Below are 17,378 nucleotides of genomic sequence, written 5' to 3' on the forward strand. Positions count from 1 at the left end.
ACAACATCACCTTTGATACACATCAACATCGAGGCATCCTCCAATTTACAGGCATTATTTATAGGCATTATCATACACATGATACATGCATGTCAACAAATCCTGTCAGGTACAACAATTCTTCTGTACCAGTCAGCATATTTGTGCCACATGGATGATCTTGTTACTCCACAATGTGAATTCATTCAAACTTCTTAACTCCATATATACCCACGCTGAACAGCTCAATACATTGAACGATTGGTTAGATCTGAGCTACCTCCATTTCTTCTTTGCAGATCTTTGGTTTGTCACCACATATTCCCTCCATAACAGCACAATCTTATACTTCAATATCACTGATTGGTGACACCACTCTTCAACTTCCATGTTCTAACCATGTGTGACATCTCAGTTGCATGATGAAAGAGAGAAATGTGGAACAATTGTGCGATAAAAGGGCCCTCAATATTAATTTTATTTGTGGTAAATGATTGAAAGGTGCTTGACAGTTCATTAAGCATAAGAAATTAAAAACTTTCTGGTGAAAACTACTTAGATTAAGGGTTTAAGGTGCTGTTAAAACGTTCCCTGCTTCAGCAAAACTGGTAATTTTCTCTCTTTATATATTGATGAATTTTTTCATCCAGTCATCAGATTCAAACTTCAGTATGAATAACTACCCTTCATTTTCCATTTTGATAGAATTTTATTCTTCAGCAAGAAGAGAAAATTTAGCTCTCCCCTAGAAATGGTCAGTCCCATTGGCAAGATTCTTAAAGAAGTTAGATTTACCAAGATCTGCCTTGATTTTAAAAATGGTGTAAGTTTAGGAAACTGTCAAATTTGCATAGCTTTTCAAAAATAAACAATTTGGACAATTTTATAAATTAAAATTTCACAAAGTGGTGTTCCTAAAAAGGAAAATAGCTGCAAATATTCACAAAGGGAATCTTACTGAAAAATATGCTTGTAAAAATAAAGCTGGACTACTTTGGGTGAGAGAAGTGTTGACAGGACATTGGGGAAATAATTTACTTTATGCTTTCTTTCAGTCAGAAATCATTTCACTAAGAGTCGGTTTAACACATTATCTATCTCACAAACTATGCATATGTGTGTCCATGTCTGTCAGCGTGATTCATTAAACTACAATCAAAAGAAATAGCACAAATACTGACACTGAATGTCACCAATATGATTACAAAATTCATATCATAAATATTTTCTGTGGTAATTCTTCATTTTTTTGCCAAATATAGTTTCTGAAAACTCATTTTTTACCACCAACAACTGTACACTTTTTATGTCACCTTAACATGTGCAGACAAACTAAAATTCTGAACCAGTTGCAACCTTTGGAAAGTTTTGCAATTAGATTCTAGAATCAAGCTGTATCAAGTGTTTTTGAAGTGCACCCTGAATTAAGCAATCTTTACTGTCTACCATTGGTACACTGTATAAACATCACCTGATTCACAGTGCACAGTGAATGCAAGTAATAGTGATGTATATGCATATTCTTAAAAAAGTGTCCATCTAACTTTACGAAATGCAAAGAAATTCTACTTTTTAAACTTTTTAGTTCTGTATATGCATAAGAATTTCATGGATCAATCCAATATTCCAATATGTAAAATTTATATTTGAAATTCCTGAAATAAAAAAAATGATTATAATTTTTTTTAATAAAGGTCTCATGAGGATGTTAATTTATATTTGAAATTCCTGAAATAGAAAAAATGATTATAATTTTTTTTAATAAAGGTCTCATGAGGATGTTAATTTTTCTCCCTTGTTTTTATAAACTTTCTCTCTTAATATTTTCCAATTAACATTTGCATGACTAAAGAGGATGTTTTCCATGTACCAAACTAAAACATGCTTAGTTATTAGAAAGAGGATATTGCGGTAGATGCAATCTAAGAAATTATAGATCACAAATTTAAGAAATCTAAAATGGGAAAAACACCAATTATGACCATCAAATGGAGTTCTTATATTGTTATTGGCAACTTAAAAATGTACTTATTGAATTGATACTAAATTTGGTTGTGTTTTAGCCACAGAAATGTGAATTTGACTTCTGGTTATTTCAAGGTTATGAAAGGTGGCCATTGTATAGTATCCTCTCTGTAATAACTTGGAGAAAACTACTTTTCAATCTTTTACTCACAAATGTCAAGACTTACAGAAACTTCAACATTACACCAAAGGTTTCCTGAAACAAATATATAAAAATACATGAATTTGTCAGAGTTTTTATACTTTGAAAACATTGTTATTTAGGTCATTTTCCCCTACACTCATGACCTGAGTTTAATTAATCTAGAACATTCTTAAGGTCACTGCCCTTCATGACCTTAAAGTCAATTAGTCATATTTACAACTTTCTAGAAATTCAATTAGTTACCAGTTGAGATATTTTTAGAGCAGTAATTAGCATATCAATAGAAGTTCAAGATTGTTCTCACATTCTCCTATATAACCATTTAAGTATAAATACTGGGACAGCACAGCACTCAGTCAGACATTTTACAGTTTTATCCCTTCACTTAGCGATTAGTTTTATTTTTTGTAATAAATTTCGTTTTAAAAGGAAATTGCTGAGTTCACCATTTTGTTCATTTTCTCTCACATAACAATATTATTCCATTTCAAAGAAAATTGGTGATATTTATTTTCAGTTTTATCTTTTTACTTCAGAACACTCTCTCATCTATGTGTTATTTTGCTAAATAATTGGAAACTTTCTGTGAAATTTACATTCTTGTTAAATGAGCTGCAGACATTAAAGGTATACTGTCACCTGTTCCAATTTTGCCACAGTTACCATGGAAAGAGAAAATCTAACCAATCACAGATTTTAAGCGGGTGGCCGCTTTTTAAAAACAGCGCCCTCACATGGGCATTTTGAATACCAAGGAACGCCCCTTTGACCATATATGGGCATAGCTAGATTACAGGTGACTGTATACCTTTAATGTTCAACTAGGGATTTGTAAAATGGTGTGAAACTATGATACAAAAAGCAGAATAATTTACTGTGTAGATTTTTAATACTTTCATAGGAATTAAGATTAAAATCAATACACTCACCATTTCTATATGTCTTGAGGACAGCAGACCCCCTAGGCCTGTGTAGGTTGACACAGCTGTATGGATGTCTGGATGCAAGTCCAGTGCATGGATTGTTGTATCCCTGGTGGTGGGTTCAGGGGAGTGGAACTTTACTCTGAAATTTCTGTAGGTTTGTTTTGAAGGTGCCTGTGCATTTTTGTTTTGACTTGCTCTGTTGCTATGGCAACAACATTTAAATTTGTAAATAATTTTACAGAGGCCACTTTAGGGTCTTCTTACAAATGTAAATGTAAATTAAAATTGTGTTATCATTTGTTGCGTTCTTACATTTCAATGCGCTTTGATCATTAGTTTAATTAAATTAAGTTTCTAAAAGAAACATAAATTTAATCAATAATTTATTTTCTCTTACCATCAGTTTGAAGCTTGCATAAATTCTGAGTAGATAATCTGGTTTAAATTTTTAACTAAAAATTTATCTGAATCACATGTCACCATTTAAACAAATTATGTTTGAAATGATCACGTGATTAGTCGACAAGAACATTGCAAAATTTTGATGCAATTATGTTACAACGATATTATAAAATGTTAAGAAAACTTTGTAATCTAATTATAGAAGTATATATCAAGATATTTGAAAGTTAATTGAAATTATACTTTAAAAACTTATTCTGCCAATTTTGTCTACAATATTCGACATTATAAACCTGTCATGCAGTAATTATTTAATGATTACAATTAAGACAAATTTTCATTAAAGACAATCAGCTAATTAAGTTGTCGAATGGAATGATGAATTACACGTAAAGGTTTAGGATCAAAAAGTAATAAAGATTTCACATCTAAAAACGAAGAGAATAATAGTTTACATTTCAAAAGACCCTAAAGTGACCATCTAGGTAAGAATTTCAAATGACATACATGATATTAAGAATTCAATAAAAACTTTCCGAGAGGCCTTTCATTTTTGGCTGTGAACAAAGAAAAAATACCGTATGTGAAACGAACGAAGTTTTGTCCGCATGTGTACTATAATTGTAGTAATAATATATCTCATGTGAACGAACTGTAAGTTATTACTAGGTGGCCAACAGACCGGACTATCGGTGGCCAAATAGTGCCAGTGACAACGTTCAAAAACTTACGGAAGATACCGGTATTCAGGACACAGTTTACAGAGGCCCAGCTTGAGAGTGCAGTATCCGAACGGAAAAAAATATTCCATGCTTTCAGAGCGTTTCTTCCGTCAACTGAACTGTTGTCAAATAAAGTTCCGTTTCTATATTTGTACTACGTACAGCCATCGTCAAATTATATATATTGTGATCTTCTTTTCAGCGCGGGGTATGTGTTCTCTAGAAAGCAGTCGTTTGGCTAAATAGAATAGGCCGCTTTCCCTAGATTCTTGCTATGCCGTACTTCAATGCAATCATGATTGACCGAACTTGATGATGCGTTTGCGTGCACTTTGCATGTGCGCGCATGCATGCATGTAACTAAAAGCGTGAAAGTTAAAACCAACCCGTGAAAGGCAGAAGTCCCGTCCGAAAACACCACAGCTATGGACCCACAGTTATACATGCACATAGAACTAGAACAGAAAGCGTTATCACGAGTTCGAAACGAACAGCGGACCGAAGAGAGGACTCACATTTCTCATTCGAATTCTGTGTACTGCACACACTTTGAAGACATCAACCTAACTCATGTACATGAACAAAAACCACGTAGAGAGTTGTAATTCATGATGATTATACAGGGTTGGATTTCATGACGCTTCCAAATGGAACCTAACATGGGTGATCCTGGCGGGTCTAACCGCTGACATTGTCAAGCCATGGCTAGCGAGTTGGAACAGTGTCTGCCGATGCAATTGTATTTTTCCCGCATACGCACAGAATAAGAAAAAACTTAACAAAAGAAAATACTGAGTATCGAGTACCCGATTACGTCTTCTGAAAACGGTTCATTTCACTTACCCTTGGCAAAAGGAATCACTGCCCGTAGATATACACCTCAGAAACTTGACGAACAGGCTGTTGATGTTACCGTGTCGCAAAGAGCAAGTGATCTGAAGTCACAACAATACACTGATACAGGTTGCGCATAACGACAAACTTTTTTGGCCAATCAGAAAAGGTGTACCGCCCACTTGTCTGACGTCACCCGTCGCAGCCAATCAGGATGCGCAATGGCATCAATGCCGGACGCATGCACAGGCGATACATGACGTCACTCTCGAACCAGAGTTCTTATCGCGCGTACGCATAAGTATCTCTGGCACAGGCAGATTAATATTCATGTGACCTCGAGGTCATTGGAACGTCAATGAACTACTTTTTTACCTGTCGCGCACTGTATCTATGGTATTGCCACAGTAACGCGCGGCAGTTGGAATTCGTTCCAGCATGCGCACAGTTATCTACAAATTCAAATAAAAACGCCATTTTCTCTTTTGGTGTTTATTTATTGTTCTTTCTTGAGTATTCATATATACGGCCATGATAAATAACTTCGAGTGCAGGAGGGGTCACAATTCAAGAAAATACATCACCAGCAGACGATACAGGGGATTCGCCCAAAGGTCAGAAAAGGTCAAAGCCTTGTTTCTTCCCGAATAATTACACTATTTAAAAGAAGTTCCAATGGTAATATATTTTCCAGTTCGTGTTTTGCTATAAACTTATAGTAATTAGTTTTCAAACCGATGAACATTTTTGCAGGGAGGATGGACTTTGTATTTTCAGCGACTTCGTCACAATGTCGGTTTCGAGCTGACTTCCGGTTTGCGGATCAGTATGTGGTGATTTACCCTGTAGACCAGTACGCGCGCACCCGGAGTATGTCATGTGGTTGCAAGCCTGTCACACGAGTACCAGTAGGACGTTCGCCCTCTATGGTCACCTCTCTCGTCCGAACATGTTATGCAGAGTTGCATTGAACTTACAAGTATTACTGGTGAGACGGCGTGTGTTTTGCCTGAAAAATTTCAATAATTTTTCTGTTTTGGTAGAGCAATTGGGTGTGAATTTATTAGAATCTTTTTTTTCTTTGATGGTGAAACAAGACAGGAACAACAGTGACACAGGATCATGTTTTACTTTCCAAGATTTTATTCATTTCAACAATTCAAGATTACAACAAGTAACAACACAATTTTACATAATCAAACTTTCTAAGGTTAACAAAGGATGAAGAGTGAATAAAATTAACGTTTTCCTGCGGTAAAAATCTTACTTAGGGAGTCGTAATTATTTACGACCTTGGGGGGGGGAAGTCTGGGGAATTTCATAGTACTCTGAAATTTCGAGTAAACCCCATGCCAACCCCAAAGCATTTGAGTAACCCAGTCTCTAACACAGAAATTTTGACTGATCCCTCCCCTCCCCCCCCCCACTTAGACCAGTTAAATACCAAGACATGTATTTGTAACATTTACAAAACTACAGCAATAGTACAGACCTTTCATATCCTGCTGGAATATCATCGGTTACCTCATGACAGTTGAAAAAGATGTGACCGGCAAAAAGAAATTCAAAGTCACAATAAAATGTAGATACAAAAGCTCATGCTGTAACCACTATCCAACCATATAGTATTGTTTACCATACAGTATTGTTTATTTTGGATGGGTATCATGACAAGGTTTCCACTAAGATATCTGACAGGGCAGAATTTGAAAGTACAGGAGAACAGTCAGGAGGCTGGGGGGGGGGCAGTGTCAGAGGAGTTGTACCCTCTCGTGTTGAAAATTTGAGAGATTGATGTGTGCAATAATGCAGTCTGGTGCAATATGAGAGATGTTATCAATTTGTGTAAAACTGTTAGAACACCCCACAGGGGAAAAGTGTGAGAGGCGTGTCCCCTCTGCCACGTCGGAAATTTTGAGAAATTAATGAGTTCAATGATGCAGTCTGGTGCAATATTAGGTGTTTTCTATTTGTTTTTACTAAGTAAAACTGTCAGAACACCCCAGGGGGAGAGGAAGTGACAGGGGGTCGCATTAAGAATTTTGAGAAATTGATGAAATGGTGCAATCTGAGAGGTATTTCAATTCATTTTGTACCAAAAATTGAGCAACCCCCTTCTTTCTTTCCAATTTTGAACAACCTCCTTGTAGCTTTCAATTTTTTGAGTGACTACCCTCACATTCCTCTGACCCCCCCAGGCCCTTATGTTAAATTACTCTAAAAGACCCATAAAAATATTCTTGATGGCCTTAGAACTAAATTTGTGAACAACATGTACAGTAAAAATGGTCAACTTTGATGCAGTCTTGCTGATGCATTTTATGGGGCTTGAACTCACAATATCTACATTACTAATTCGTACTAGCTTAGCAGTCATTAAAACCCCTACAAATAGGCGTTTCAATTAGCAGCGGCCTGGTATCTCATGTAGCTGTACTGTGATAATGTTCAAGAGAATCCATAGGATAGCTAGGTGTTGCCTCAATCAGGCAAAACACAGTTAGCAATAATAACAACAGTAATAAATATCAATTTCTGCAAGTCATTTAAGAATATACCACCAAGGGCACAGTATTGCTCCTATCTGACAAACAAAAAGAGGTATTCCTATTTCCACTTATTCACTCAAAATACTATTGTGTTTGCAAAGAGTTTGAACTTTCAATTTTCATGGGCAGAATTCCGTTTTAACAGCCACTTTTCAATTTTGTAGATCAACAATAAAAATTTGATGGTCCTTGCTTGAAATGTTAAGATTTACTCAGAGTTAAGTTATACACAAGTTTGTTTGTGTAAGTAAGTTTGTGTGGTGAAGTTACCTGATATTATCATTCATCACTCATCTTATTCAATCTACACATGATTTCACTCGGCTGCCTTCATCTTTGTGAAGATTTACTTAATTAAGTGATACCATGACAGGTTTTTTTGTTTATGTAACATAATGATTGGAACTGATACAAATAAACTGGAGTCTGTTTTATTGGTATGGTGCATCTTGCCATATGCCTTCTTGTGGATTGAAATCCTCATCAGTGTATGGGGTTTCCTCCATGAATATTTGCTAAAGTTGATCCACTACATAAAACATAAGCTCACAACTTTTTTCTAGATCATATTTCACTACAAATTGGCATCAAATAAAACTACATTATTTTCAGTGTCTTCAAAATTGATTTACAAGGTATTCAGGGTTGGAATAGGTCATTCAAGCTTGCGGACTAATATATTGGCTCCAAAAACAAAAAATCATTGGTTCCCCCAGTTTGAAAAATGATTTGGCTTAGGTAGTCTCCAGGGATTTTTATAAGAAAATGCAAAGCTATCAGATAAACACCAATTAGACAAAAGCACTTTTTGACCGAAATTGACAAAAATTGCTCCAAAAATACAAAATTTTGCATTTTCTCACTGTATAAAAATATCTGACTTAAGTCATCCTAAGGACCTGTATACTGAATATCAAAAAGTCTGACAAGGAGTTTTGAAGAAAAAAATAGATCTACAATGACAAAAATAATCTCAAAAATACAAAGTTGCATATCTTGGCACGTATTTACAAAATCTTATTGCTGTCATCCTAAGGGACATGTATAATCAGTATTAATGTGTCTGACCAGAACTTTTGAATGATACTTTTGGTTAAATATGACAATAATTGCCTTAAAATTTAAGTTTAAAATATTTCATAACAATATGAACAAATGTCAATAAGGTTATCCCTGCAGAACAGTATCTTTAGATTTCTGTGGCAATACTAGAGTTTATTTGCTTCTTCAAGCATAACCATTCTTTTCCTTGACATAAGGTAAACTTCAGCCTCCTCCAACAACACAATTGTGATGTAGTCTACAACAAACCTGAGTGAGAAAAATAGAAATATAGATATACTATTAATACATTTTTGTATATTTCAAATGCTATGCTGACAAGCTAAATATTGATTTTTTAGCAATCTTTTTGTAGTAAAATAACAACTTACAGTGGACAAATATAAATAATGAAAATAATATCAAAAGTAAGCATTACAGGCCCTCTAAATTTTTGAGAGTTGTAATATAATAACTTACACAATTATCCCAAAACCATTCACAGGATACAGCTCAAGTTGTAACTACAAAATGGTACACCAATGTGAGAAGCAACATATGAACATAATACCCTACTTACATTGACGTTTCTTTCACATTCCTCTTCCGAAACAAACAAATTTCCATCTGTTGTTAAGGCAGTGTCATATCATTCAAAGATACTGTCAAAACAAACAGAAATCCATTATTACATCAGAATGAATAAACACTGTTCACAGACGTTTCATATTAAAAATTATTCTTTTTTAATACTCTCTGTTTTCAACAGACATGCCATAAACCTTCAAAAGACACACTTATGTTTTACTTTGCATATAAAAAATGATATCAGTCTTGCAATGGTTATATATAAGTGGAGCTGACAACAGTTGCCCTAAATGGGCAGTGACACATATGATTTGAATAAAATATCACTTTTAACATGGTCGTCATTTCCTTCTTTTGGCAGGTTACATCTGAACATATTTTACAGTACATGATCCTCATACAAATTAAAATGCCTCTTATTCAAAATGTAAGAACTTTATTGCCAATCAAAAAAGTTTTGTTAACAACATTTAAAGAAAATAATGTGAAAATTTAAGAAAGTTTGACAAAGTCAGTATGGAGTTAAATTGTTTGGAAATCTTGAAATTTGAAGAATAGTGAAGCCAGGAAATTGGGTGATTTGCAAACATTTGCAAAAATTAACACTTCTTTATCAAGCAAGCCTACGACTGCTTGACAGCCTTGAAGATGAACCCAAATAATAATATTTTAATCTTGGGTTAACAATTTCATTAAATTAAATGAATGTCTACAAAAAAGTTATTTTGGTGCAAAATACCCTGTGTTGGGTGCAGCGCCCCTTAATTAGCAAGTTTTATACCACTGCAAAGTCTCTGTGCAACCAGTTGACACATTCTGACTCAGCATGATCTAACAGCAGATTCCTGCATAAAATTTTTATTTCAAAACTTGAATCACTTTTTAATAGCATAAAAGAGCAAAACCAAGGAGAAACTTAGATGACAAAGCCCTATACGGGAAAGAGAGATGTACCACATGACTCCGTGCAACCAGGTGACACATTGTGACTCAGCATACTCAAAATGCAGTTCCTGCAAAAAATTTAGATTAGACAACTTAAATCAATTAGTGATAGCATAAAAAGATGAAAACCAATGAGAAAACTTAGCAGTCACAGCCTCAGCACAGTAAGAGAGATGCGCCGGAGTGTCCGTGCAACCAGGTGACACATGGTGACTCAGCATATTCAAAATGCAGTTCCTGCAAAAAATTTAGATTAGACAACTTAAATCAATTAGTGATAGCATAAAAAGATGAAAACCAATGAGAAAACTTAGCAGTCACAGCCTTAGCACAGTAAGAGAGATGCACCAGAGTGTCCGTGCAACCAGGTGACACATGGTGACTCAGCATACTAAAAATGCAGATTCTGCAAAAATATTTGATTAGACAACTTAAATCAGTTGGCGATAGCATAGAAAGATGAAAACCACTGGGAAAACTTAGAAGTCACAGCCATAGCACACTAAGAGAGATGCGCCGGAGTGTCCGTGCAACCAGGTGACACATGGTGACTCAGCATACTCAAAATGCAGATTCTGCAAAAATATTTGATTAGACAACTTAAATCAGTTGGCGATAGCATAGAAAGATGAAAACCACTGGGAAAACTTAGAAGTCACAGCCATAGCACACTAAGAGAGATGCGCCGGAGTGTCCGTGCAACCAGGTGACACATGGTGACTCAGCATACTCAAAATGCAGTTCCTGCAAAAAATTTAGATTAGACAACTTAAATCAATTAGTGATAGCATAAAAAGATGAAAACCAATGAGAAAACTTAGCAGTCACAGCCTCAGCACAGTAAGAGAGATGCGCCGGAGATGTCCGTGCAACCAGGTGACACATCATGTGACTCAGCATACTAAAAATGCAGATTCTGCAAAATATTTGATTAGACAACTTAAATCAGTTGGCGATAGCATAGAAAGATGAAAACCACTGGGAAAACTTAGAAGTCACAGCCATAGCACAGTAAGAGAGATGCGCCGGAGTGTCCGTGCAACCAGGTGACACATGGTGACTCAGCATACTCAAAATGCAGTTCCTGCAAAAAATTTAGATTAGACAACTTAAATCAATTAGTGATAGCATAAAAAGATGAAAACCAATGAGAAAACTTAGCAGTCACAGCCTTAGCACAGTAAGAGAGATGCACCAGAGTGTCCGTGCAACCAGGTGACACATGGTGACTCAGCATACTAAAAATGCAGATTCTGCAAAAATATTTGATTAGACAACTTAAATCAGTTGGTGATAGCATAGAAAGATGAAAACCACTGGGAAAACTTAGAAGTCACAGCCATAGCACACTAAGAGAGATGCGCCGGAGTGTCCGTGCAACCAGGTGACACATGGTGACTCAGCATACTCAAAATGCAGTTCCTGCAAAAAATTTAGATTAGACAACTTAAATCAATTAGTGATAGCATAGAAAGATGAAAAACCACTGGGAAAACGTAGAAGTCACAGCCATAGCACACTAAGAGAGATGCGCAGGAGTGTCCATGCAACCAGGTGTATAATGCTTTGAGCATTTTCGACCGTTGTTACTGAAGCATGCATCCTATCAAGAGAAAAGTGATAATATAAAACAAGGCCAACCACCTTAATGTTTGTAAATAAGTAGACTTTGATGTGTTTCAAGACATCTCTTTGACTCTTTTGACACAACTGTGAAACATCTGGTGAATTTAAGAGACACGTACGCTAACAATCATTGCTCTTAACGATTGTAGAAGAGTGTATACTGCTGTTACACCCCTAAGGTTAAAGTGATCAGTCTAACACAGGCATTTTGTCTTACCTATGGTCCTTCGAACTGGTTTGTTTTTAAATTGGAAAAGTCAAACCTCCATTGGTTTCAATACGGATAAAAAATGTTGCTAAGAGATTTGCTATTGATATTTAGCAGTGCCATGAATACAAAAGCAAGCACAGTAGCTTTGTACGGCTTTGGACCATAACAATCAAACACTAAAGTGCTGAATCTGTCGAGGTCGATCATGATGACTGATGTATGTAGACACAGTCAGAGGCGGACTGTCATGTAGACCTGGTTTCGTCTGACCTCTGAATTTTAAAGACCTCTGAATTTTAAAACCGCCTGCATGCTAACACCAGAGATATATGAGAAATCGTATCCTTGTGTTACAAGCCTACGATCAAGAATCGAACAGACTACTATACTTGTACTCACTTGCTTCGAAATGGCACAAATGAAAACGTGCTTTGACAACCAGAGCTAGCACAAGGTATCAAGAATGCAAGGAATTACCCATGCTTGGACTTTCAACTCTGATCTTTGACATCGAAACATAACCAAATATGGGTGTGTCACAGCCAACAACCACATGACATATTTACAACCAGATGACAGACTTCCAAACGCGCGTACTCCCTCTATCGATTTACCACGTAAACAGGACACCTGTGGCAGAGTCACTTATCGCCGAATCGAACACATCAGGAATTGTGGGTAATACGCGATAAGATGACTCTGCCTGGAGATTGACATGACGTATGTTACATCATACTCTGTTGCTGAGGGACTGTGCAATGTTTAGTTAGGAGAGGGCTCATCGATATCGCGACCCCGGCTGATACTGATATTGAATACGGTGTGGGAGAGGGTATAGGGTAGGGGGATATTTGACATTAAGACCTGGGGTCTGCAACATCTCTCGACCAAAATTCTCTATGGTTATACACATTCCAACAAATAGGGCTGATCACAGTTTAGGCCTACGTCACTGTTCTCTCATTAATATGCAAAAATAAATATTTGTCCGCATTTTTAGATTACGCTTTTGAAAATTGCGCATGCAAAAACGACGAAAACACATCTTAGTAGGCGACTGCTAGTGTAACAATGAATACTAAAAGGCATATTCACGACTCAGAGTGCAAGCTGCAAAAAACGGCCGTGTATGCAACATTGATAAAATTTGTCCGCATTTCAAGCTGCGTGTCCGATGTCGCGCGCGTACAGTAACAAACCTGTAACCGTTAACAGCGCTATTGATAAGGACTTGTGTTTTCTTCGAACAGCACTCATAGTATTGGCACTTTACATACATCTGGTTCAAAATCTATAAGTGCTACAGTTAGTCGTATCCTGCGTAACACTCCGCATACCTCTTTTTATTTACATCAAATTGACAATATAAGGCTTCAGTATCTGTATTTTACAATGTCTGTTTGTTTTTGTCTCAATCTGTGTGAAATGAAAGAATAGAACACTCATTTTTGGAAATAAATGGGAAATGTTTCTTTTGTGTCTAAAGTTGTGACATTCAAAAGGAATGTGTGCGTAGAACACAGTCCGATATATTAAGTACAGAGTTGCACATTCCTATCTCCTTTACGTTGACTGTACTACTCACATAAAATCTATTATATCATACCATTAGGGACGGACCATTTGATCTTGGGAGGGGGTGGTCAAAAACAGAAAAAAAAAATTTTCAGAGCAGAAAGTTAGGAAAAAAATCTTCAAACTAGTTTGCAAAATAAAAAAAAATAAGAAGACAAATGCGTAAAAAAATCTGCAAAAGTCTTTAAAATCTTGAATTTTTCTAGATTTTACCGACAGGCAGAAACTTCCTGTATTTTTTAGTACATCCTCCAGGCACATTTTTAATTTTAATTTATACATTTAGAGTGACTGTATCCTTATACTTGAAGTTGTGATTATCTTATCTTTTCAGGACTTCAGTATTCTGATCACTTGAAAATTATAAATTATAGAGCCTGCTTTCTACTTGTTTCCTGCGTACAAACCAAGCAGATACACTAGGTAAAACATTGAAACTATGGTATGGTTGTCAAGACAGAAAGTTGTATTTGCCTTTTTGAGATCAAGGTAAACAGATGCAGGCCACATCAGGTTCATTTTTTTCACAGCATTTTATTGCAATGATGAATGCAAGAATGGGTGAACAAGTAGAAACACGTCAATAATGATAAAACAACATATCAAATCATTATGTATTATTTTGCTTTTAAAAAGGCATTTTCAATTTTGTTTCTCAAAAAACAGCCTCAAAAAACAACAGCAACACATTTTTTAACATTCAACAATACACTACGTAGAATGCCATCTATCCAACAAATCCCAACGCAAAAACACACAAAAGGGTTGAACTTTGAAAGTTTCTCGATAGCAAATACTGAATAAATCTGCATGAATAATCGTTTGTGTGTAGCAAATGCTCAGTGAATGACAATTATCTGAAGAATTTTTCCATCACAAAAAAGAGCATGATTTTAACAAATCTTAAGGGACTTGTGCAGCAAATTTCAAAGAAATTGGACAAGCCCTTTCAGAGAATACAGATTTCTTGACCATGAGTGGCATAAATTGCCTTAAAAAGACAAATATTGAAATTTCACCACATCTATACACATCCAATCAATTAAGACATGCTGCTACAGAGAAATAGATGTTTTGATCAAAAAAGGGCAACAATTGCTTTAAAAACACAAATATGCAAATTTCACTATATTTTGCAAACAGCTTCTCAGCTTGTCAAAATCAATTGTAAATCGTGAGAAATGCATGTCTGGTGGGGTTAATGTAGGCATTTCACCATGCAGTAGAAAGGGAAGCCAGGAAACCAAAATAGTCAATTTTCAAAACTATAGGAAGCTACTGAGGAGCAAGAAGACCATGTTTCAGAGGAAGATGTGTAATCTGAAAAAATGCTCCCCAAGTGCCACCAAATAACACCATTTTAATCTCTATTTTTCAAAAGCTCCAACGGCAGGAGGGGGGACACCCCCCCTCCTGACCCCCCCCCCCCCCGTGACCGCTTGCATGGCCGCTTGTCTTGTGGTGCTTTGCACCACATCTTTGCCCTCTTTATCTTCAGACAGCGACGAACTAAAAAAAATTATAAATCTGAAAATTTACTCTGAAAAAAAAAATTGCACAGCTAATCTCAATTGGAAAAAAAAATTTAGAAATTTACAATAGTTAAAAAAAAAATTTCACAATTTCATTGTGACCACCCCCCTCCCAAGGTCTAATGGTCCATCCCTTATTGATGGCGGCGCAAATAGTGCTATCTGATTGGTCGAGACGTGCAAGTATAACCGAACAGTGCTATATTCGCAATGTAGCTTAGTTGGAGCATGCAGGATCTCTCAGCCATAGAAAATTCCCTTTTGAACGTATCACGCCAGAATTTCAAGTTCAGTAGCAATCAACTACCCTTTAACGACGGGTATACCACTCGGTTTTGATCAGTTTACTCCATATGCACACTCTATCGTTTGTGCACATATGTTGAGAACTGGTGGTCAAAATATCGTCTTATTCAGTAAGGGGAGAACCATTTGATTTCTGGGGGGGTATGGAGGATTTTGAGAAAAAAAAAATTGTCGCCAGGTGAGATAGAAGAAAAAAAAATTGATCCTGTCATGGCCTGAGAAAAAAAAATTGTCATAACAGACAGAAGTGAAAAAAAAAAATTGTCACAATGCACCAGAAATTAGCAAAATTTGGAAACCCTATTCTCATGTATTCTTTGCCGGCGCGCCGAGGCGGCGCAAATGTTTTTACCACAAGTAATTCTTATGTTTTTTTCCCAGCATTTATGATATAAGCATGCACTACATAGGTCTACTTTACACCTCAGTACACTCAATGTTTTCCTTCCCTTTTCTGACCCAAGAAATCATATTTCAGGATTTCTGTTGCATAGGCATAGGCACTATCTAAAGGGGACTTTTTGACTTCTGTAAATTGTGAAAATTTTAAAACACAAGACAGGAGTCAATAAACTAGTGTTAAAATCAATATATTATTCTCTCAATATAAATATATTAGGAAGATGTACAAGTTGACAATGAAAAATTGAGGAACAACAAATATAATGAAATACAAGGGAGGGGGTCACTAAAAAAATTGAAAACTTCAGGGGGGCGTTACTCAAAATGTGGAGAGGAAGAAGGGGGTGGGGTTACTCAATTTTTTTTTGGCGAAATAAATTGAAACACATCTCAGATTACACCATTGCACACATCCAGAATTCTCAAAATTTTCAATGTGAGAGGAGGGCACCCCCTCTCGTGCTCTCCTCCCCCTTGGGTCTTCTAACAGTTTTACTGGTAAAAGACAAATTTAAAATACCTGTCGGATTGCACTACACACTGCACCGTGGCGCACATCAATTTCTCAAAATTTTCACAGGATCTAGGACAAAACTGAACTGTTGTGAATTCATCCTTTATTATCACAGAAACATGTTCTCATTTACCTCAGTTCAATGACCATTTTGACAGTTAAACATACCATATTCATGTTTTTTCATTAGAAGCTGGCAGCTGGAGAAATGACACAAGAAGGTCACAGATTTTCCGTTCCTGTATATTTATTATCTTCAGTCTCTGGAAAACAGAACTGTTTTTCACAAATTGTATTGTCATTGTTTGGTTGTTGAATATTGTGACACAAACACTGATCATGCAAAAAACGTAAAAAAATATTGCAGTGTTCAATGTCATTTTCAAACAGTTTTACAGAGTGCAAAATAACCTGAAAGTCCTCTCAGATTGCACCATTAAACACATCAATTTCCCAAAATTTCCAATACGAGAGGGGGAAACCCCCTCTCGTGTTGCTCCCCCTTGGGGTGTTCTAACAGTTTCACTTAGTAAAAAAATTAAAAAACACCTCTCAGATTGCATCAGACTGCATCATTGCACACATCAATATCTTAAAAATTTCCATGCAAGATAGGGAAAAGCCCCTGTGACACTTTCCCCCTCAGCCTCTCGCGTGTTCTCCCCCTGTACTTTCAAATTCTGCCCGATCAGATATCCTAGTGAAAACTCTGTCATTCAAAATTTCTGAGTTTCAGGCCGTAAATAATGACGGCTCCCTTATATACAACGCATCACAAACTTGATGACAAAGAAAAAAAATTTGCATTGCTACTCCATTTGAAAAAAAAAATTAATGCAGCTCTGACAGTAGAAAAAAAAATTGCTGTCACTGTGACAGGAAAAAAAAATTTGCTCCCATACCCATTTCCTCCATACCCCCCCCAAAATCAAATGGTTCTCCCCTGACTTACATGTAGGCCTACTGTCGCACGCAGGGACTAGCTTATTAGATCTTTATTTCTGAGTATTAATTCCCCTGATTCTTCACATAGTTAATTATCAAGAGAGAACTATG

The 17,378-nt window shown here is 36.2% G+C and overlaps 1 long non-coding RNA gene across 1 annotated transcript; it reads right to left on the reverse strand.

Moving 5' to 3' along the window:
• Positions 1–6,153: 6,153 nt before the first annotated feature.
• On the reverse strand, positions 6,154–12,532 carry LOC139151301 (uncharacterized). Its single transcript, XR_011556400.1, has 3 exons — positions 12,393–12,532; positions 9,204–9,285; positions 6,154–8,893 (listed from the first exon to the last, which is right to left on the reverse strand). It is a non-coding gene; the product is annotated as an uncharacterized lncRNA (long non-coding RNA).
• Between the last annotated feature and the right edge of the window lie 4,846 nt (positions 12,533–17,378).

This window comes from Ptychodera flava, chromosome 2 (assembly GCF_041260155.1).
Source record: "Ptychodera flava strain L36383 chromosome 2, AS_Pfla_20210202, whole genome shotgun sequence".
NCBI classification, from domain to species: Eukaryota; Metazoa; Hemichordata; class Enteropneusta; family Ptychoderidae; genus Ptychodera; species Ptychodera flava.